At 34.0% G+C, this 6637-nt stretch overlaps 1 pseudogene; it reads left to right on the forward strand.

The window, feature by feature from the left end:
* Positions 1–1253: 1253 nt before the first annotated feature.
* Positions 1254–3184, forward strand: LOC109678655 (olfactory receptor 7E24-like; annotated as a pseudogene).
* Positions 3185–6637: the final 3453 nt, after the last annotated feature.

The following is a 6637-nucleotide window of genomic DNA, read 5'->3' on the forward strand; positions in this document are numbered from 1 at the left end:
CCTACACTCTTTCTCCATGTACTTTTACCAACACCCCAGATAGGATCTGTTCTGCCTTCTTATCCTCTGATTTTTTTTAAAAAATGACATTTTTATTGTTTCAGATAGCTATACAGGGAGTTTCCTTGTGGCAGTTCCATGTATATATGTATTGTAAACCAAAATTGATTCATCCCCTTAATTTTTCTCCATTCTACCTTAGTTCCCTTCTTATGGTAATTTCAATAGGATTAAAAATTCTGTTTATTCTAGTACAGAAAGTAAATCAACCATATTCATCTCCTTAACATCCTTCTTTTATGCTTCCTCTCTCATATGTGAGCTGTCCTTAGCATGACATGTTTTTTATAATATTGCTAATATTTGTATAAAGTCTATGTTCAACATATGAGAGGTAACATGGCTTTTGGCCTTCTGAACCTGCCTAACCACACTCAAAATGATGTTCTCCAGTTCCATCCATTTACCTACAAATGAAAATTTTCTGTTGTATATAAATTGTATATAAATACCACACTTACTTAATCTATTCATCAGAAGTAGGGCATCTTAGCTATATCCATAGCTTAGCTATTGTGAATAATGTTGCAATAAACATGAGTGTTCAGATGCCTTTGTTGTAACCTGACTCACATTCTTTCTGGTATATCCCTAAGAGTGTTATTGCTGGATCATATGGCAGTTCTATTTTTAGTTTTCTAAGTAGTTTCCATATTTTTTCCATGCTGGTTTTATTAATTTTCATTTCCACCATCAGTGTGTCAGGGTTCCTTTTTCCCCACATCCTTCCCAACAGTTATATATTATCTTCATGATAGCCATTCTAACAGGAGTGAGTGGAATATTAACGTGATTTTTATTTGCATTTCCTATATGGCCAGGCATGATGAGCATTTCTTCATGTGCTTTGGTCATTTGGACGATGTTCTCTGAAAAAGTGTTGGTTAGTTCATTTGCCCACTTCTCCATTGGGTTATTGATTTTTTTCAGCTCCCAGTATATTGGTTAATAATCCTTTGCCAGATATATAGCTTACAAAGGTTTTATCTCACCTGGTGAGCAGCCTCTTCAATTTAGTGGGCATTTATTTTGTTGTCAGAGCTTGTTAACTTCATGTAGTCCTGTTTGCAATTCCTTTCTCTTAGTTGCTGAGCCATTTGACTTCTATTTAGTACATAATTGCCTAAGCTTATTAATTCTTGTGTATTCCGTACTCTTTCATGCATTAACTTCAAATTTTCAGGTCTTAAATTATGGTCCATAATCCAATTTGAGGTGATCTTTGCACAGGGTGAAAGACATTGATCTAGTTTCAATTTTCTGCATGCATCTATCCAATTTTCCCAGCAACATTTGTTTGACATGCTGTCTTTCTCCTTTCTATGTTTTTGCTACCTTTGTCAGAAATCAAGCAGGTATAATTTCATGGATTCATATCTGGGTCCTCTATTCTTCATATCTGTTTTTGTGCCAGTACCATTCTGTTTTTATTGCTTTGGCTCTATGGATAGTTTGAAGTCAGGTATTCTGATACCTCCAGCATTGCTCTTTTTCCTCAATATTGCCTTGGCTATTTACAGTCTTTTGTACTTCCAAATGAACTTTAGGGTGGGCTTTATAAGTCTGTGATGAATGTTACTGGAATTTTCTTGGGGGCTACATTGAACATGCAGATTGCTTTTGGTGATATAGTCAATTTCATGATATTATCTTCCAATCCATGATAATGGGAATTCTTTCTATCTTCTATAGTCTTCTTTGATTTCTTTCTTCAGTGTTTTATAGTTTTCATTGTAGAGATCTTTCACATCCTTTGTTATGTTTATTCCTAGATATTTTTAATTGGTTTCCTATATTCTTTCTAGGTTCACAAAGTAGCATTTTTCTAAAAGGGGATAGATATACTTGAAAGCAACAAAAATATTGTCTTAATTTTTCTGTGATCATGGATTTCTTGTCTAGTATATTATTGGCCTTCTAGTATTATTGGGTGTCTTCAAGTAGATGTGGACAAAAGAAGGAAGGATAGTTTAAAAAATCCTTGAATGAAAATGCCAGGAAAATTGGATTGTCACAATTCAGAAAAATTTCTGAAAATTTTGACATCCATTGTGAATTCTCACTTTTGGTTACTTGAACTCAGTATGTGCACTATACAGAGTACCTGTTGTTTAGCTTCATTTTCCTAACTAATGCTCTTTTTTCCCACAGGTATCCAAGCAAAAAAGAACTAAATCTAACACATGTCTCAGAATTCTATCTCATGGGACACTTAGGTGATCCAGAATTGCAGACCCTTCTCTTTGGACTGTTCCTGTCCATGTACCTGGTCACAGTGCTTGGCAACCTGCTCATCATCTTGGCTGTCAGCTGTGACCCTCACCTCCACATCCCCATGTACTTTTTCCTCTTCAACCTGTCCTTGGCTGATATATGTTTCATCTCCACCACAGTCCCAAATATGATTGTGGCCATCCAAACTCATAGCAGAATCATTTCTTATGGCAGTTGCCTTACGCAAATGTCTTTTTTTCTGATTTTTATATGTATGGATGATTTCCTTCTCACTGTGATGGTCTACAACTGGTTTGTGGCCATCTGTCATCCTCTACATTATTCAGTCTTTATGAACCCTTGCTTCTGTAGTATCTCAGTTTTGGTATCTTTTTTAATTAGTCTTTTTGATTCTCAACTGCACAATTTGACTGCCTTAGAAATTCCTTGCTTTAAGGATGTGGAAATTTCTGACTTCTTCTGTGACCCTTCTCAGCTACTTAATCTTTCTTGCTCTGAAACTTTTGCAAACAGCATAGTAATATATGTTATTGGGTATATATTAGAGTTTTTCCCCATTGCAGGGATCCTTTTATCTTACTATAAAATTGTTTCTTCCATTCTGAAAACCCCATCATCAAGTCGATGATATAAAGCCTTCTCAACCTGTGGATCTCACCTCTCTGTGGTTTGCTTATTTTATGGAACAGGCCTTGGAGTATACCTTGGCTCGATTGTACCACAACGCTCCAGCAAAAGAGTGCTAGCCTCATTAATGTACACTGTGGTCACCCCTATGCTGAATCCATTCATCTATAGCTTAAGGAACAGAGACATTGTTAATACTCTGAAGAGGTTCTACAGTAGGACAATCTTAACTCAGAACATTTGGAAACAGGTGGGAAAGTGAGCAAATGACCAAAATAAGTAAATACTGCTTTTCTGGTCCCACAATTTTGAACTGTTGACTTTAATTTATCTTCATGTTTCATCCTAAAATGGTGGTTGACACGGGTACCATGAAAAATATTTGTTTTCCCATTTGGGTGCAAGAATTGCAGATTTAAGATGAAAATTTCTGAAAATATTGGTTATATTTCCACAAAACTGTCAGAGTAATCAATGCCACCTCAGCTTTAAAAAATCAAATACCAATTTTACACATTTATTTTACCCCCACTATAAATGAAATTAAAAGGCTAATAAAGAAAGACATTAACAAAATGATTATTATATTCTTGCTGAGTACAGTAAGATCCCCAAAGGTTTTGTGATTGTTATAACAAAAGGCAGTTAATACTACGGTCTCTCTACATTAAGAATCCATGGTCAAGTGCTTCATTTGATGGTCCTGGTCTGTTGTCACCACAGCTGTGCTTCTCCTGCCATATGGTATCTTCATCAGAGGCTCTTATCTGACAATGCTCAGATCAATCCTATGGATTAAGACTTTGACTTCATTGGCACAGAAGGAGTACTGGGTCCATAGTCCATTATCTTTTCTCATTACCTAGCAGAAACAATGTTTCACCTGATAAAGTCTGTGGGGAAGAATGGATGGAAGAAGCTCTATTAAAATCATTGCCTTCTCATCATGAAGACAAGCAAAAAGTTTGTGAGTTTAAAGGATAACAACATGTGAAGTTTTAAAAATTATTGCCCTGAGAGTTCAGAAATTCTTGTTCAAAGTTTATCATTCTTCCTGCATTGATCCTGCTTTCTGTAGTTGTTTCATCCATGATTGCAGAAAAATGATGTCTACAAATTGTTTCCTAACACTTCAAAAGGATTATGATGGAGATGCTAAGGATGAGAAGGAGTATCCATATTATTATGGACCAATATAGAATGATTTGAGTTATGTGTCCTATGTGATTTATTACATTTAATCTGTGCTGTCTCCTAAGCATACTATCAAATTTTTTTTACAGAAAAAAGGGTCAAAACAATATAGGAAATTAAAAGAGATTGTAGGAGTGAAAAGAGTTATGAGTTGTCTGAATCAGACTGATTTCAGACAGGGAGCATTTCTAGAATAAACCTGTCATGTCACTCCTTTGACAAACCATGCACCTATTTTAATTCAGTGTATCTCCATCAGGGTATCAATTTCTCATTCATCTCTTCCTTTTGGGGTTGTCCAAATGATTCCCAGAAAAGAGAAGTAGGTGTTACCTACAGTATTACTATAGGAATGATTTCTCAGATCAGATGCAAACCTCATACAAAGTCAACAATCTGCACTAAGCCTTCAGTTATCCAAATCAGGAATGGCTTGTTTTTATACACACCCACCTCCAATCTTACAGCCATTGTTCTCAATCTCAAAATGAGTTATAAACACAGAATTTGATTTCATACCTACTGGATAAAATGCTAATGAATTAATTATCCTTATATATAACTGTGTTTTAGACCTCTGGAGTATTTTGTTGAAATTTTTTGACACTTAGAGAACATCAAAATTGTACCATAGCACAGTCAAAGACTGAAGTTTAATTTTAATTCCAGGTCTGTGACTTATTTCTGTGACATGGGACAATTTGTTTTTATCCCAGAGGCTCAAAAATGTAATTTGTGGACTTTTCAATGATATAACTTCATTGAGGAAGAATTACACCAGTAGTGAATATTCCCTACATTATTATTAGATGAGAAATTTATAAGGGTAATACACAATTTGTATATTATTATTAACACTAATGATAAGGTTGAACTTCATATAGTTCAACTGAAGTATCCTTATATCTAAAGTTGATATGTTCTATTTATGTAGTGGTGCACTTTAGTTTCATCCTTGTATAGTTATATCCCCATAATTAGAGAGGATTGACTAACTTTATTTCATTTCTGGTTACACCAGTTTTATTCCTAGCCTAGCAAAAAGGAGGCATTGTTAAACCCCTGTTAACTATTGAACAGATTTTTCCTTCAGTCATAAAATTGGCCATCATTAGTGTGGCTTCAACACATTAGGTGCTTTGTATCCATACTATCATCCCATTCAGGAATGTTCCATTAATTTGAAATAAACTCAAACAGCATTTGCTTGTGTTTATGTCATGCATACCAAGCATTGCAAAGCCACTTACAAACATGTGAAATATTTTATTAAACAGTGATTTTAGCAAAAATATTCATGACTATGAAAACACAAAATACGCATAAAGAGAAATGCATAGCAAAATGTACAAACTGGACAGAAGCCCACTTTATAGTTTCACATCACTCAAGTCTCTAGTAATCTGTGGTAATTGTATTCAATAAATTCACTATTTCAAAAACTATTGGTTTTTTATTTGAAAAATCCAATATTCACTTGGGTGCACACACATTGTGGAGACAGGTAATTTTCTCTGTATTTTAATCAAGAATTCTGAGCACAGAGTTGTGAAAATTTGTACACATTCTGTGTATAATGGAAGGACAAAATTGCAGGAGAAAATATCCTCATTTTCTTTTCTCTGTAATGTTTGATCATTTCCAATTCTCATTTGTCTTTTTACTTATATGCTAAGATTTATACTTTCCCATATTATCTCAGTTGTGTTTAGCTTACCTTTTCTGTGTTGGTTTCCCTTATGTATCTTACATTTTAGTTTAGTCATCATAAACTCATAAACTCCTTTAGTTTTTGTTGTCACAATTTACATATCTCATTCAATTAAAAGAAATCAGTTTTCTAGATGCATTAATCTAGATTGTTAGTTATTTCCTTTAGTAGCTTGAAATATATCATTTCAGGCTGCACAGATTTTAGTTTCCCCTGGGAAATCTGATATTCTGTTGGATTTTGCTTTATATGAGACTTGCCAGTTCTCTCTTGCAGCATAAATATTCTTTCCATTTTAGTAATACTTAATATGTTAACTATAATATGATTGGGTAGTTTCTTTTATAGTTTGTCTCTACATACATCTTTCTCAAGATTTGAGGAATTTTCTTATATTATTAAATATGTTTTCTAAGCCTTCAGCTTGTATCTCTACTCCTTCTATGCCTATGATTCATAGCTTGGGTATTTTTTGGTACTTTAAAAAAATTTTAAACTTCATTTTCTGAATTATAATTTATTAACATTAGGAAATCACATTGTGATAATTCCATATATGTGCACACTTTACCCTGAATAAGTTCATCCCTATATTATATTTCCATTCTCCCTCTTCTCCTCTCTTTCAAAGAGGTTTTGGTGAATTTCATTATACTATATTCATATGTATATATGTAGCATAATTCTAAACACTTTATCATTCAGCATCATTTCCTTCCCCTTTCCTGTGATAACCCCAGACAGTCCCCATACATATTCAGAAAATATTATTATTATCATTATCATCACCATTATCATTTCAGGTCTAGG

Source organism: Castor canadensis, chromosome 14 (assembly GCF_047511655.1).
Source record: "Castor canadensis chromosome 14, mCasCan1.hap1v2, whole genome shotgun sequence".
Taxonomy (NCBI): domain Eukaryota; kingdom Metazoa; phylum Chordata; class Mammalia; order Rodentia; family Castoridae; genus Castor; species Castor canadensis.